Source organism: Poecilia mexicana, unplaced genomic scaffold (assembly GCF_051168715.1).
Source record: "Poecilia mexicana isolate PSO_F unplaced genomic scaffold, ASM5116871v1 scaffold_4, whole genome shotgun sequence".
NCBI lineage: Eukaryota > Metazoa > Chordata > Actinopteri > Cyprinodontiformes > Poeciliidae > Poecilia > Poecilia mexicana.
The window spans coordinates 16,889,370-16,907,106 of NW_028263373.1; the positions used below are offsets into that span (position 1 = coordinate 16,889,370).

Genomic DNA, 17,737 nt, shown 5'->3' on the forward strand with positions numbered 1-17,737 from the left:
GCTACCTGTGCAAATTCAAAGGACCTGTCAGGGATTGGAGTGGACACACTTGGCTGCACAGCGGCGGAATCAGAATTGCAGATGGGGTAAGAGAGGAGAAAGCGGAATAGAGCCAATCGATGTGAACGGCTACAGTATAAAACCACAGAGAGAGGTTCTCTGCTTCGAGTGATGTTGGACAAGGATAATTTTAGACTACAGTTACACATGTCATTTTAATGTGACGTTTGAGTTTTAAATATAAAAACATCCCGTTTATGACAGCAAATTACTTCGAGTCACTAAAACCTGAAAGTCTTCATGAAAATGTCTGAAGTAGCTCTGCTTAGTTTAAGTCTTTAGTCAATTTGGAACACAGATGTTTTGAGTTTCTCTTTGCTCAACGGTGTGTCCAGAGAATGAGGACGAAAGCTCGTAGTTAGAACATTTATAAATACAGAAAAGCACAGTAGGCTCTACATTTATAGTTAACTTGCATTTATAATGTTCACATTAGCATAAATGAAGGAAGTTAATGTAAACAACTTAATGCTCAGATGTTAATCTAAAGTTAACACAAAGAAATATTGTTAGATAAGTTTTAAATCTGAAAGAAATGTAGTCTTATATGCTTTTTATTGGGGATGATGTCTTCATTATTGTCCAAACTTATTAAAAGGTAAGACTTGCTTTTGTGTTGTTCTTTGTGTTTGTCAGATTTTAAATAGGTTTCCACAAAAAAATGTGTGTGAAAATACCAACTGTTTAATTGTCCCACAAGTATTAGGTCCCTTTAATCTGTTGCTTCCTCTGATTTCAGACTGCAGAAAAGACTCCACACACAGAACATGTGCTGACTTTATAGAACACCTGCCTCAAGCCTTAAATTAGATGGTATGAACGTAGACAAATACTTGGACTAATTCCTTTATCACCACAAAAGAAAAAGCACACTTGAGCACCTCTGATTATTGAGCCAGGGGTCTTTTTTAATGACGGCCTAAATTACAAACTGCCTCTCAGAAATGTGATGGTTATTTGTCTTTAACACAGCCTTTTGGAATTCTCCTTATCTGCACATTTAAGATTTATACACATGGCTTCACCAACATGATGGGTTAGCCCCTGTGTTTTTGATTATGTTTCCATTAGTGTTTTTCTAAGGCATCAACTTGTAAACTAATTTAGCTTCTGGCGCCCTAAAACTATTCTGGCATGAAAGAGCTATTGCAACATTTGGCTTACAGCCCCTCCTTTTTTCTCCACTGCCAGTAAATGTTTAAATATGTTGCAGTTTTGTTTGAAGGAGTGTGTCACAGCACACGGCTAGTCAGCAGATATCTTCGAGATAAGAGCACTGTGTTTACTCAGGTTTTGCTTTTAAACTTGGCTCCAGAGCTGTGGTCAGACCTGTTGCTGGTAACAGACTGGACCTTTGTACTACAAGAGAACCACTTCAACACAGAGTCATAAAGCGCATTTCAAGATTTACGTATTTATAAATCTCTGAGATGATTCAAAAGGTACCCCGCTTTACTCTTCACAAAAAAGTCAATTGAGTGATTGAATGAATTGCGTATGTTGGAAGTAGGATAGAAAATTGTTTGGTTTTATCAACTTTATCAATTTTTGTCTATGTCAAAGCCATATCTGACTCTGAAGAAGTATAAGTCAGGAGATGGATACAAAAAAATAGTGTATGTAATCATATCATGTTGCAACCAATATATGTCTTTCCTACAAAAAAAAGATATATATATATATATATATATATATCTTTTTTATATATATATCTTTATATATATATATATATATAATGGGGAAAAGGGTCATGTGTCTTGTTGTTATGAAGTGTAAATAAATATCTGGATTCAACTGTATCTTCCTCTGCTGACTTGATAATAAACAGACTTCCATCAGAGCCTACTTCAAATGGTATGGAGCACATTTTTCATCAAATGACTTGCTTCTTCTCCCTTTTGTTTTAAGGTCCTCATTATCACAATAGCAGGAAATGACAGGTGACAGATTCCATTTAAAAGGGCAACTGTGACTGAATCAAATCAATACTTAGATGGATGACACTGCTCTTCCACGCTAAAAGAGCTTCCCTTTGTTTGGAGCCTTATGAATGTGTACACTTTCACCTGAAACCTGCTCCTTCAAATGCCATGTGCTTCATCACTGCCAATCTTTGATTACTTCTTCCTCATTAGTTCCTGATCCAAAAAACCATGACTTTTCAGCTAAGGGTCATTATTTTATGAGCGACATTAAAAATCACTCTTCTGACAGGTTGCTTTCTTTATAAAGGTGACAAAAGTCACACACATAGTGCAGAATTGCACTATGTATTGCAATTGGCAGGTAATAGGACCTCAACAACTAAGCTCCAGTGCTAATCCTTAATCTTTGCTACACATCAAAAAAACTTCAGTGTAGTTGGACTGGAGAGATGTATAATTTAATCATTTTTATGTCCGCCCAGTGCATGTGTGTGTTGTCTCTTTGTTTTCCCTTTGATAGACTGTCAAAAATTCCATCCACTACATCCCTAACAAAACGCTAGCTGCTAATCAGCTTTGTGTTGTTTAAAGATTTGATGGCCCTAGGAAATGTGGCCATGTCAGACAGGAAGATGAACAGAGAAAGAAGGAAAAAGACTTGCAAAGTCCACAGGTGAGGAGTCAAACCACAGGTGGCTGCATCAGGGTCTAAGAGCACCTGACAAGAGCACACCACTACCCTCTGGCAACCACTAAAGACAAATCCCCAAACTGGTTTTATTGGAACCATCCTATTTTCAAGTCCCACCACTTTGGATAAAACTACTACTGAAATCCAATGATATGTGCCATTTTGTCACATGAAATGCTACGTGTGTAAATTGTGAGACAAGACGTATTTTACTGTAGTATTTCATATGTGTTTTCCCAAAAAATCTTGGATTACTTGACTAAATTTGCATATAATTATTTTATATGTTTTAGATATTAGGAAAACACTGGACATCTACTATGTGTCTGAGCTTACATGCTGGTGTTTCAGTTTACGTTACTCAGAAGATGTTGTTATTGCTCCTGATATTGACACTTTTTCATTGCTCCATGTTTTTGGAAAAACTTTAGTGAGCTGCAATAACAGGAAGAGTGAAAAACAAGGACAAAATATTCTCAAGTCATTTACAAGATGTTGTTGTAGAAGTGTGAAGAAAGCTTGTAGTGTGTTCTACCACTTATGTAAATCTTTGATGGGAAGTACCTGGAAATCCAGCATCTTCCTCACACATGTTTGCGGAGAGAAGCAACAATAGTATCATAGACAAACAGGATTCAGCTTTATTGTGGAAAACAAAACTGCTGCGTTTTACTTATTCCAAATAAATCCAATATTTTGGAATGCACTATAAGAAATACGCCACAAGAATTCCAGTGAAATTCTGTTCTAATGGCACCGGTCTTAAAAGTCTGCAGAAAAACTGTCCTTGTAAGGATTAAAAGTCATTATCTTCTTCAGAGTTTTTGACTGGCATAATCTAAAGTATTAAGACATTTTTGTGTGGGAGTTTTTAAGGTTCAGGTTTGCAATTTAATGCATGAGCAGACATCTTTAGTGGAAGCCCTTTTTCTCATTATAAGTTATTCTTTGCAACTTGCTTGATTTGGTTTCCCAGGGATTCCTGCATGGTTCAATTTTATTTTCTTTCTAAAAGACAAAGAGGTATGAATATATCTTCTGGTCACTCCTTTTATTTTGTAGTATGGAAATGCATTTTTTAAAATAATATTCCATAGTATGAAGAATATGCTCCTTTTTTCTTGAAATTGGTAAGGAAGGAAGATGAGAAGTGGTTTCAGAGCTGAATCTGGCTGGATACTGTTAAATTTTAGAGGTTAGACTTCACATTTGTCTTCTGCAGAGGGACACCGTCTGGTCTTATCTTGCTTCCCCAGTGTTGGGCTTATCTCAGCTTTGGTTTTGCACTTATTCTTGGACAGAAGAGTACACCAACTGCACTATGCTCAGTCCAAGGCTACGGAGGCTTTGCAGCAGGCTGTGACTCATGCCTATATGCATGAGTAATCTACTTTCTCATTACATGTGGGTTAGACCCATTTATCCACTTCACTTTTTCTGGAAAACCCACTATCCACGTTTAAGGGAGACGTCTCTTCTAACTCCATAGCAAATTCATCAAGCTAAAAAAAAAATGCTACAACTTTTGTTTTTACTTTTCCACTTCAGGGATGCCACAGGCCTGTATGTACTTTCAAAAATAAACAGCGTAGATCAAGCCTGAGAATTGCACTGGATCAATTAGGATCCTCCAAAGGATCGGATGTTGCTGAAATTTGAAAATGTATAAGTAACTTGAGAGATCTGATTTAGCTTAGTTGTCAAGTGCACACATTTCGTCACAATGTACCACATCAGACTTGTTTTGTTCCCAAGCGAGCAGAAAATATTTTTGCCGTTACCTCCTGTGCTTTCCCTCCAGCTTTTACTCTCGCATGAAGACGGCATAAAGTGTTTATGACCCCACGTCCCAGAGGTCACATTCAGACTTTCATTCATTACTCTGTCATGTCAAGCATTTTTATCGGCTTCTCCAATCCTATTCATTTATGTGACTGAGGTGGTTAAACAAAAATGCACTGAGAGGTGGTGACCCTGACCTTTGTTCAAACAGAAAGGCACATACAAATGTCAAGGCAATAAGCAACTTCCTCCTCAGAGCAAGCAGTCGCCTAAACAGGAGCATTTGCTTACAAGTAATTTATCGCCCACAAGTACATTAGGCAAGAATGAAGCCAACCAACATGACTTGCTCGTGTCGATTATAGTGTTATTACTTATAATAAAGCCATGAATTTCTTTATCATATCTTAATCAATTTGGTGCAGTCATAACAAAGATAATAAGGTAAAATAGCTCTGCAATGCATTAAACCACACGTTCTTTCCCCAGCTGAAGGGAACTTGCACTTCCTCTTAGTAATTGTACAGGCCCACGCATGTGTTGGAATCCTGGACCCTCACTCCAACTATTTCCGGTTATAAATAAGCACTCAACCTTTAAAACCGATAGCAACAGTTCATTGTGTCTGCTTCCTTTTCCAGCATGAACACCGATAATTAAATTGTGCACGCAGAACGATAACACATTTTAATGTAATTAAAAGATTGCAGATGTGGAAGCTTGCAGAAAATCCAAGTTCTTATACTCAGTTTCTAAATACATTTGCATCCAAAAGTTCATATTGCCAGTCTTTGAACCATACAGATTGAGGTATTTGGATTTGTAAAAGGAAAACTGGACGATGCTCATACTTGCACCATTAGAGGCACTAAAACATACTTTCTCGGAAAGCCAAGATGGCCCTGCGCCTCCTGGCCAGCAGCACTGGGCATTGTAATTGTTCCATAGGCTTCAATACCTGGAACTGGTGGGCTCACTAGTTCTAGGAAGAACTAGTGAGTTCTTGCTTAGAACTCATCTTGCTTAGAACTCATCTTTTGTACAAAGTTATGATTTAACTGTGTAGCAGACGAAAACATTGCTACTTTGAAAATCTTTATATTTGGAGTTTATTCACATCTTACTGTTCAGTACATCTGCTGCCATCAGAGGGCCTTTGATTTGTGAATAATTACTATGCAGCTTACTAAAACTCCAAATGCCAGTTTGCTGTTTATAAAGTTAGTTAAAAGTGACACATGAACATTTTTCCGATTATAGACTGAAGTATTTTGATAAAATGTCAACTGCTATATCACTATAGCACTACTTAAGATTTAATACATTTTGAGTTAAACTTATTTTTTAAGTGTACCAGGTTCTAATTTAGTCTATGTAAAATTAGCTATAGTAAGACTTGCACAAGTCTTACCAAAGATGAAATCATTTTAGAATTCAAAGCAAGTCTGCCTTGCTTTCCCCATGTCTGGTCCCAATAGCTTAGGAAAGCAGAATGATGTCACTTGTTGGGTTTTCTGTGTCAGAGCAGATGTGGAGGTATGGATAGTGGAAATTTCCTTGTTGGATATCTTACTTTATTTAAGCATAGAAATCATGAGAAAAAAATGTGAGACTGATGAATATGTAATATCTAATGAAGCTTACAAATGTCCAGAAAGGAGCACCAGGTGTAGAACGTTGTCTTTTTTACAATCAGGGAGACCAATCAAAGAAGGCGAAATGCAAAGACTGAAGAAGTGGCTATGAAACTATGTAAGTAGGTGAGCGATGGTGGTAGGAGTTCGTCCTGTAATCAGTGGGTTGCCAGTTCTAGTTCCTGCTCCATCCATCTCTGGTGTTGTGTCATTGGGCAAGACACTTCAACCACCTTCCCTGCTGGTGGTGGTCAGAAGACCCGGTGGCACTGGTGCCTGGCGGCCTCTCTTCAGTCAGACTGCCCCACGGCAACTGTGGCTACGATGTAGTAGCTTACCACCATTAGTGCATGTGTGAATAAATAACTGAATATAGGGTGAAGTCCATTGGAGTTCATAAGCCCTATACAGGTACAGGCCATTTACTATTTTATCATTTGAATCCATGCAGAAGTAATGCTAAGATAGAATATTGTTTAGTTGGTTAGTTATGGTAACATAACTTAAATGTAGTTTACCTTTCTTTGTGCTTCATTTTTAAGAACTGCTGTACTATAGTTTTCAGGATTTGGTACACTGTAAGTTTTGCTTCCTAGTCTTAAGTTGCAACCAATACTTTTATCATGCATTTGCAGTCACACAGTATACACACTGATTTTTGAGTGTGATTGATTTTTTTTTTCATTTGTAAAGGACAGTAATAACTTTTTTGTAACAAAAACAACAACCAGAGTCAAACACAAAACCTTGCCACAAAAACAACCAGAGAATTCAGAGTAAGATGGAATAAATAGTGGATATGCCAAAAATCCACTATTAATTCACCAGTGTCTTATACACAACTAATAAGGGCGGATCAACGACAGTAAAAATATCATTACAACAGTTCATGAATTCCAACTTTAGGCACCATTTCCCAGCAACCATGCAAGGATTAGCAATGATATTTGTCCATGTCCCTCATATTAAAAAGCAATTTAGACATTTTAGTGATATTTTCACATTTGTGGTCTGGAATGGTTTTGAAGTGAAATCCAGAATCCTCAATGTCTAAGGTCAGGACAAGACTGAGTACAAACCCGGTCGAGTCCGAGATGAGACGGAGACCATCAAAAAGTGGTCTTCAGACCGAGACTGACCTCGGTTACTACATAAATAAAGTTAATTGAGTTGTTTGAATTGCAATAAGTAAGTGAAACACAAATTTTGCTTGACAGAATATGGATTTCTGTACTTTGTACAGTTCCTTTGATTAAAGCAGTGCTGTTCAAAGTCGGTCCTTTAGGGTCGGTATTTTTGCATGTTTTAAAAGTTTTCTCCCTGGTGGTAGCTACTGCCTCAGCATGTCAATGTTCTGCAGAGGCCTGCTAACAAGCTACCATTTAATCCAGGTGTGTTGAACCAGGAAGAAAACTAAAACATGCACACTCCGGGCCCTTGAGGACCAACTTTGAACAACACTGGATTAAATATTTTAGGCTTAATAGTCTGCATTTATTCAACAAAGAAACATTGAGATACTTCGGTTCTATTGCATCTACAAGTCTAATTAAGTTTCACTGATAGTGATTTGACTTTTAAATTGATAAACACTGAGCAGAATCTCTTAATCCAGGGGAAGATGGAGAAAAGAGAAATAGAAAAATACGTTGTAAATTACTCTGCATATTTTTTGTCATACTGTCAATCTCTAATTGTCTCTCTGATGTGAAAATATCTTAACATTTTACAGTTTTACAAATGGTGTTTTTGCTGGGTTTTTTTTTTGTTTGTTTTTGGTCTGGTCTCCAAGCAAAGAAAGAGTTGAATGGGAAAAGTTTACATGTTTCAGATGTGCATTAGGAGAAAAAAAAAAAAAACGTAAAGTACAAGAAACAAAGTACACTGATGACTTCTCCATAATTAATGTTTTTTTTGAAGCTATGAGTCGTGGAATTTCTCATAAACATTGACTGTGTATTTCAAAATATACGTCCCCAAACTTATATTGCTTCCTGCTTTAAGTGCATTCCAGAAAAGTCCAACATGAACTTCTCTGTGGCTTTAAATGAGATGTTTTACGAAGAGTGTCAAAAAAAAAAAAAAGAAAGAAAAAGAAAGAAAAGCCAGATGGTACCCTTGGTGTTATCACCCTGGCATATGGGTCCTTTTCAAGCACATTCAGAGCATTGTTGTGTGTCTAGTATTCCTCTCCAGGACCCACAAACACTGGCACTGCAGTCACAGCCACGCAGGCATGCTTTCATGTGGCCAGGCGTCACCATTCTACCAGCCTCGAGTGCATCCTCTGTTGCTCTAAATGGTTCCTGTGGTTTTATATTAAATGGGAAGAGGGGGGTGTCAAAAGCCACAACGGCTTTAGCTGGTATGACTCAGGATATTCATTATCGTATGCTTTTATTTAAAGCAATGTGACTACGATAAATCCTAGCCTGCTGCCTTTGCTGTTTGCACCTTTTTTTTTTTTAACAAGCAATAACGTCTTACCAACTTAATAGATAATTTGTTTTTTAAATATAATTATCAAGCTTAGTGTGTGTATTAAAAAGTTAAATAGAAGCCATAAACTGGAAACATCCAGAGCTTTGCAGTCCTAAAAGTAACTTTCACTGTCTGCACGGGGGGCAACTAATTTATCTGACACTTTGTCAAACTACAACCTCTCCCCAGTGAATGCTGAAGATAGATAGGCATCAGCCCATCCTGTGCTCACGGTATTGAAGGAGCAGTATTATATATTTTCCAGGCATAAATTGCCATTTTACAGCACAATCAAGGAACAATGTTACTTTTATCACCTCCCATCAGGCCACTGGGTGAACCGGGACTTTTACTCTAGAGAGAATGAATTATCTGTGCCCTCCAAAGATAACACTTTCACAATACATAACTTCAACATTTTAATATGAACTGAAGGCAGAGAAATAATACAGAATAAGCAGCCTTCTGGTGCTTCTGCCTATGATTACTCATGAACACATGTTATCCTCTGTCCTTGCGGCAGGGAAACCCCGTACATAGACTCATACAGTCTTTTATCTCTATCTAGCCTCTGCCTTGTTTTATTGACAGAGCACTGACTGTTGGGGGTCAGTTGATGTTCCCCCAACAGGAGGGACAGCAAAGTTACAGCAAAGTTATAATTGGCAATTAACAAATGTGGTAAAATAATCATATCACTCTTGTTTGACATTATATGTGGGAAATACTAATTTATCTGACACTTTGTCAAACTACAACCTCTCCCCAGTGAATGCTGAAGATAGATAGGCATCAGCCCATCCTGTGCTCACGGTATTGAAGGAGCAGTATTATATATTTTCCAGGCATAAATTGCCATTTTACAGCACAATCAAGGAACAATGTTACTTTTATCACCTCCCATCAGGCCACTGGGTGAACCGGGACTTTTACTCTAGAGAGAATGAATTATCTGTGCCCTCCAAAGATAACACTTTCACAATATATAACTTCAACATTTTAATATGAACTGAAGGCAGAGAAATAATACAGAATAAGCAGCCTTCTGGTGCTTCTGCCTATGATTACTCATGAACACATGTTATCCTCTGTCCTTGCGGCAGGGAAACCCCGTACATAGACTCATACAGTCTTTTATCTCTATCTAGCCTCTGCCTTGTTTTATTGACAGAGCACTGACTGTTGGGGGTCAGTTGATGTTCCCCCAACAGGAGGGACAGCAAAGTTACAGCAAAGTTATAATTGGCAATTAACAAATGTGGTAAAATAATCATATCACTCTTGTTTGACATTATATGTGGGAAATAGCAACAACATGATGATGCTTCAACAGACTTAGGAGAAAAAAGACAATAAATGTGGATGACTTTAAATATCCTTCTAAAACTCCTTATAGATGTTAGAAAGGTTTGTCATATTCTGATGTTCAGTTCATCCAACTTTTAAAGTACAAGAAACTCGTCGACAACAGGAGTCAAATATTCTTGAACAGAATGATTTTGTCTCACTTGTTTCATATGGAAATTTATATGTTTTTTTTTTGATGGACAAAAAATAGCATTTACTCTCTTTTTTTTTATGTCAACACTGCTTGTTTTTTTCTTTCTCCTCCTCCTGAAGGCTGATAATTGGCTCTCGTTCACATTGGAAGCTCATTAATACCTCGTCAGCGCCCAGAGGAAGAGCATTTCATTGATTAGATTCCTACCAGGAGTAACGTCAGACACCCTCAGATGCTCAGTTTGTTTCCATATTCCTGACTGCTTGTTAATGAGATGGTGGAAAGCAGCAGGATTTTGCTGACTCTATCCATGCTCAGAAGTTGTGAGCCAGTCTTATAATTACTAATTTACTCTTCCTCACACCCAGCAAGCTTCCAAGACGCTGCTGAGAAGCACCACTAGGAATAAGCCTGGCCTTAATATCTCATTAAAACAACAAAGGGAAGGCTATAGGTGGAAGGATTTAGCATTTAGTTCATGAAACCTATCGCAATCTACATGTTAGATTAATTTATGTCCTAAATTTATAATGTCCGCCTGGATATTTTTTTGTTTATTTTAATTGTACGCAGTTCTTAAATATCCTGTGAGTAAATATATTTGCCCATTTATCCATAACAACCGAAGCTTTTAACATATAGCAAGTAATTTTCTCAATTTACCGTCTTTTAAAAGAGTGCCTCTCAGATTAATTTCACTTCCTGCTACAATGGGTGAAATTACCATAATAACCCGACATTGGATGGAAAGTGCAACGTCTCCCCTTTTAGAAACCGTAAAAAATTTTCAGACAGCGCAAAGTGTGGTAGAATTACGGCACTGCAAATTTGGCTGGATCACTGGCGCTCTGTTTAGGACTGAAAGGTTTCAAGAAAGCCAATCAAAATCTCAAAATCTTGTAGAATAAACATTGTAACTAATTGTAAGTAATTAATTATTTGATTTTAAAAGTCAAAAATTTGCTGCATAGCCATAGTTAAAGTCCATATATGGTCGATCTAAAGCGTATATATACTACTGCTAAAGTTCTACTTTTTTGTAAGGTGAAAATCAGACAATTATAAGCAAGTTATCAAATATCCCACCAAGCCACAATTGTAAAATGAAACCCAAATGACCTAACTGTGAACATGCCTAAAACTACTTTATTGAAGTGCAGTTTGACTAAATACCATTTGTATTTAGTCAAATGGCTGTCACTTTGTCACTGTGAATTAAAATAACTTTAGCGCAGAATCTGAATTTTTAGTGGGATTCTCAAGTATTTGTGGATTCCCACTTTTCACATGGGGTTGTGGCCCCAACGCATCTGAGAATACCAGGGTGTCCATTGTAGTCTGATGGAGCTAAATTGACCCTAAATTCCAGAAGTGATGTCAAGGACAAGAACAACACAGTACATCACCAAACATGAAACATGATGACAGCGTTTTGCTGGAATTATTGACAACACCAAATACCACTTAGTTTTGAAAATAACTGCTAGAGACAGCTAACGATGCAGCTATAGTCAGAGGGATTTCCTTTTTCAGCAGATGAGAAAATCCAAACATCCATCCAAGTCAAAAGAATTACTTACTCTGGAGAGAATGGACGTTTTGGAATGTCACAGCCAGCGCCCATAACCAAATGTGACAGAAGATCTTTGAGGTCACGCGAGGAGGGTTGTTGACAAGACGTGTCCTCATGATCTGATGATTTAGGAGAAGTGAACAAAGAAGTGGATTTAGTTAAGATGAATCATGTCAATAGTCTCCTACCAAAGTAGACCAAGAGTTTAAAGGTTCAACAAGCAGTGCTTAATGGTGGGCACACTAAATGTAACCAAATTATCATAGCTTTTTTTAAATTATTATTATTAGTCATTATTTGACATTTTGAGCTGAATTGCATAAGACAAATGTCATAAGAAATTTGGATTATTAAACATATTAAATGCAGGTTAAGTTGCCTCTTCCCTATCAAGGCACTTTATTGTGAATTTTGCAGTTGGATCCAATTCGTCGCTGGTCCTGTAATGGCATTAAGGTACCACATCCTTCTGTGAGAACATTGTTTAAAATAACCGGAGACCACTTGTGACTCTTTCTCATATTTATAGCTCAACAACAAGAAAAAAAGAGCATAAAAACAGATTGAGATCTGAAGGTCTTGCTTGCTGTTAGTAATTAGAACTTTGCTGTAAGCAGGTACATCTGCACACATCACATCAAAGCTTTGTGACAGTCCTGATTTTTTTCAGTGCTACAGATGTCAAAACAGGCATTTGTGATTCACAGAACTCCTACTAAGGTTTTCATGAAGTCAATCTGAAGAAAGGGGTTGTTTCTTTATACGAGCTGAGATGAAATAGGCAAAACTTTTCATTATCCAGATTCAAGTTTGATTATATTACTCAAACCTGACACACGGCCAAGAGTGCTTCTTCTGCTGCAACTAACAATCCATCTTAATGGTTACTTTTTCATAGCTTCTTCTCATATATGTTTCTGGTTCTCACACTGTCTAACTTACACTCAAACCCACACTACTACTTTCACTCTCACACATTGTGCCCTGAAGTAACACCTCTGCCTTTTGCCCTCTCTTGCTCCAGAGTCTGTCTTTCTCACCCTGTTCTTCTTGTACTCCCTCCACTCCTTCATCCGCATTTGTACACCTATATCTTATTTATCCATTCCTCTTAGATAAGGTCTCGGGAGATGAGAGACATCTGCTGAATCTGCTTTGAAGATGTGTCACGTTGCTCAATTATGTGTGGTGCCAAGGTCTAGTTTGCATTTGGTGACATGGAGAGAGCATCGGTAACAGGTGGCGGGAGAAGACATGCTTGTCAGGCTGTTTGATAAATAAAATATATTATGGTAATGTTACTGAGGAAAGGGAGAGATGTGACTATTAGTGAATTGGCTTGCACTATGCCCACATTCAGAGAGATGGGACTTTAGGAGGTGGATGGTGGAGAAACATATGCACACACTCACAAGGACTAAAACCATAAATACAGTGAAGCACCCCCTCCCCCCTGGTAAATGTGTAAATACGGGCATATGTTTAATCTTCTACTGTCAGTGGATTTGCATATATGTCTGAATACAGACTTCAGAAACGCTTATTTGTTAAAATGAATGCAAATCAACTGCCGCGTTGAAGGACTGCCATAAGAGCCACGGATACTGGCTTGACTGGTGCTGGCAGATGGAGGCTTGCTTCCTCTGTGGGTGTATCCCATTACTCTTCTGAAACCCTGGGCCTTGTGCTGGACAGAAGTTGGACAGGCACTCTACCATCAAGCCAAATGAAGAATGTGTATTTAATGAGGAAGGCGGGAGTGCGGGGTGGAGGGTGAGAGGGAATGAATTAAAACTAACATCTTGAAATCTTTTACACATGCAGGCATGCAGACAACGTGCAAGGCAAAAATAAAGACTCCGGACAACAAGCGCCATAGTTCAGCCTCTCCCAAAAAAAGCACACACACAGCCAATGTGAGAGGTGACCAGAGGTCAAAGGTCTTTGGACTGGAGGGCATCTCATCTAAAAAATGGGAGCCGGGCAATTCATCATGCATTTGGTCTCCCGGCACACATTATCAGTCTTTGGTGTCAGAGAGACTCCATTCCGCTAATGGTTGTGCCTTTGGAGCTAAAAGGATATATTAAAAGGAAACTGAAAACTAATTCCTGAGTCTCGACTTGCCAGTTTTCGGTACATTTAATGGCGACGTTAAAGACATTACATCAAACAATACCCAGGCACCTCATAAAATAATAAAGCTAAAACATTTTACATTCATTTGTTATAATTTCAAACAACTTTTTTTTTCATATATAGCTTTTTCCAAAAGTGTCTCCTGGTGAGGTCGGCATTTTGACTTGTCAATCACATCTCTGATGAGAAGGGTACGATGAAGCTGGGATGAGGTTAATATATGACAAACAAACAAGAGAGAAGGGGGCCTTCTGTTCTGCCGTGATACCTGTCTGCTAGTGGGAATCAGGCCCATATGTGTTATGGGTAACTCCCAGTGGAAGCCGTGACTCCGGGGGTCATGCTGGGGCAGCTTCGTACTCTCTTCATTGCACACAGCTGTGCTTGCAACGCAAAAAGCCCTCACCTCTGACCTCACGACCGCCTAGTACACCTTTGCTGGAATGTTGGATGATTGGCTACTTCGCTCCCCTTTTCATTTCCTGTCGCTTCAGTTTTCGCTAACAGCCTTGTGAGTCTCCCAAGTGCCTACCCACCTGGGTCTTAAAGGGATTTTCTGGGCTATCAAGGACAGGCTTGGGGCTTAAATATGAATTATGAATGGATTTGAGCCGAGCAGTAAATCAATAATGTTTGCACGGGAATGCATTACACTTGTGCCACTCATTATTCATCAAGCAATAACGGAAAACTAATCCCTGGTATTCATGTTAGAAAACAGTTAAACACTCTGACACATTTTGGTTTTGAACTTAAAGGTCATTTGCGCTTCAATATTTCATCACAAAGGATGGATTACAATTACATTTCAAGGATTTCCTTGGACAATGTGAAGGAGAGTGGCAGGGTGCAACAGCTGAAGTCATATTTATCTTTGCAATTATGTAAAAAAAAAAAAAAAATCTTTAAAAACACAGTAATTATATAATTTATTCCATTTACCAGGATGTCAGTCACAGTTTTGACGATTGAATCCGTTTTTTTCAGTGCTTATTTGCACATCTAATCAATAGGAAATGAGCATTGTATTTTGTGTAATGTAAACACAGTAAGACGTTTAATTGTACTGCAAATTTGGTGCTTCAGTGACGAGTTATTTAATAGATTTTTTTTGTTTGTTTTTACTTTTAACTTCTCAATAATTCAGGAACGTATTTTTGAACGTATGTCAAAAACTAAAATGCTTATTCATTACTTAATTTCCATCTACGATGCACATACATTATTTAAAATAAAGTTTGATATTCAATAAATGCTTCTTTTTTTTTAAGATATGCAAAAAAATTTTTTATGAGATTTTGGGGTAGGGGTTATTACCACCTTAGTGCTGCTGAAGGAAGGGTTTTCAAAATTAGAGTTTCAAGTAAATGAAAAACAACAAAAAACACACATTTCCCTTTCTACCAAATCTTACAGCTGAATACATGAGAGCTGGGTTTGTGTGTGCTATTATTGACTAGAGATCTTTAAAGTTTATTTCAGTAATGTAAGTGAAATTACACAGAGGATTCTTCAAAAATAAATTTTGGGGTCATTTGGAGAGTTCGTTCCTCTACTCACTGTGGATGAATCTCAGTCCAAATCTGCCTTGAATCTGGCATTTGAGTCTGTCTGGCGTGATGTTTTTAGAAAATCCAACACCCAGTACAGCTGGATCTGCACTTGATTCAGCAATTTGAAGAGTGTCAGAAAACAAGAAACACATGGTTGTTTGAAATATTAAAACAAGGTCATTAACATAAATTGAGGCAAGATTACTTTGAGTGGTATTTTTTTCTTAGAGGATATAAAGACCAGTCTTTTCTGTAAGAAACCCCTCTGCATTAACGGCTGTGCTCCTTTAAGGGGATGGAAAAATGGGAATTTAGGCTGCCACAGATGATGGATGGATGCTGTGGTGTAGATGAGGTGAGATGTGAGACGTTTGCTCCCTTTTCCTTTTTCATCCCTTCTGGGGCCAAACGAAGACGAAGGAGAGTCACGTTTGAACTGGTTGCCTTTGTTATTCGTCCTGTTTGAGGCGAGGTTCAGTTGTCACTTAGACGTCTGGGACAAATCCATTAGCTCTGCAGTATCTTGACTCCTGAAGGCGTCACCTTCGTCTGTGTCACTCTGCAGGCAAGCAATGGAGACGGACACAAATAAACTCAGACGCACAGAGAGAAATGTAGCTAGAGTCAATAAAAATATCTCAGAACAAACATAACTCGGATCCAAGAGTTGAGAGCAGGACTTCCTGGTAAGCATACAGTCAGATACAATGCTTTACTAAATACTGTTTAACCACACATTTTGTTGAATTTTACTGGGACTTCATTTGCTAGGACAACACAAATTAGCTAATAATTTTGAAATGAAGGGAAAATGATACATGGGTATTGAATTTGTTACAAAATTTGTGATCTGCATACATTGAATTTGATACTATACACAAAATCCAGTGGCATGCTCCATCTACTGAAGCAAATCATCTTTAAAAAAAAAAAATGAGATGTAGAATTTTCTCCAACATTTTGACAGAAATGTTCAGAACAAAATCTGTTATAATCTAAACTGCAGTACCCCTTTTGATAAAGGGAACCACCCTAGTCTGCCAATCCAGGTGAACTGCCCCTGAAGTCCATGCAATAGTGCGAAGTCTTCTTGCTTTATTTTATACCATGACAATTTTTCATAAACTCAGTCTTTGTAAAATACATGGGATTATATTTTCAAGCTATTTGGCCAACTTTTTGCTGATTATTATAAGATCTTAAGTTGTAAGTGATATTGGGTCATAGTGTTGGAATTTTTTTCTGGCTTGACAAAACAACAGGACATGAAATAGATGCATTGCATCTGCAGCAAGGCATGCATTTTTCCCAACAGAGTACAATCCACATTAAAATCAAGACAAGTTTAACTAGTTAGTATGATAGCACTTACAGAGACCAAGGGGACAGTGATAAATTCTTAGATGCCATATTAAGCTGTTAGGGACCGACTATATAGCCTATAGTTTGCTTATAAATCACAGCTGTACAAATGCCAGACCAAATACAATCATTTTCTCAACAGAGGAAATAGTCCTCCCTCAGTAGTTAACCCTTCTTGCATGATGTTAAAATAAATATGAAATGCCAACAGCCGAGGAAACAACAAGGTATTCCTAGAGTTTAAATAAACCTAACCTTTTGTCCTGCTGCTACCTCTTTGTGGAAGTCTGCTACTATGATGATAATGAATAGGATAGAAGTCATTTAAGAACAAACAAGGGAGTTATTGGAGACATAAAACGGAAATTCTCACCATTGCGGTTCATATTCTCCACTTCCTCAAGAACACTAGTTTTTACTTCTTGTGTTGAAAGATTTAGTAGAAGGAATGTGTTGCACTGCTCGGTAATAAGTATGTTGTTAAGGGGAGGTGGTATGACCCTGGATCACTTTAACTTCACTGTGGATCAGTCACTGACTGTGGCTTGGTTAGAAAACTGAGCCACATCAAAAAATAAGTAAAACATCTGATTTCATAATTTGTGTGCATTTTTTCAATAGGCACGACATATCAAACTTTTTTTCTAGTAATTACAACTTCAACATTACATATTCATGAAATTAAATTATATGAAGACACAGGTTGGATAAATACTCATTTATTTACTTGTTCATTTTCATTCACTTATGCAGAATAGTGCTCTGGATTTTCAATCCAGTGGTCCTGTAAGTCCCATTCAGGTGGTACTGAGAGAAGAATAAAACAAATATTCAAGTACTACATGAGCCCAAAAGCTGGACTTGTAGAGTCATGTGTGATAGCACATTGTTTGGCTGTTAGGACGTTTATGTAAGAGAGTCAGGGTATTCCACTAACATTAATTGCAGCATGTCACAAAATTTAGTAACGTTTTTTATGTTTTCAGTTATAACGCTCTTCATTGTGGTAACACAAGAGAAAACTTTTCAGATCCAC

At 37.8% G+C, this 17,737-nt stretch overlaps 1 long non-coding RNA gene across 1 annotated transcript in view; it reads right to left on the minus strand.

The window, feature by feature from the left end:
* LOC148159959 (uncharacterized) overlaps window positions 1-15,555 on the minus strand; it is a 38,531-nt gene extending 22,976 nt beyond the window's left edge. The window contains exons 1-2 of the long non-coding RNA XR_015762763.1: window positions 15,347-15,555; window positions 11,655-11,766 (exon numbers count right to left, since the gene is read on the minus strand). This is a non-coding gene — a long non-coding RNA (uncharacterized LOC148159959). The remainder of the gene's footprint in view (window positions 1-11,654; window positions 11,767-15,346) is intronic.
* Window positions 15,556-17,737: the final 2,182 nt, after the last annotated feature.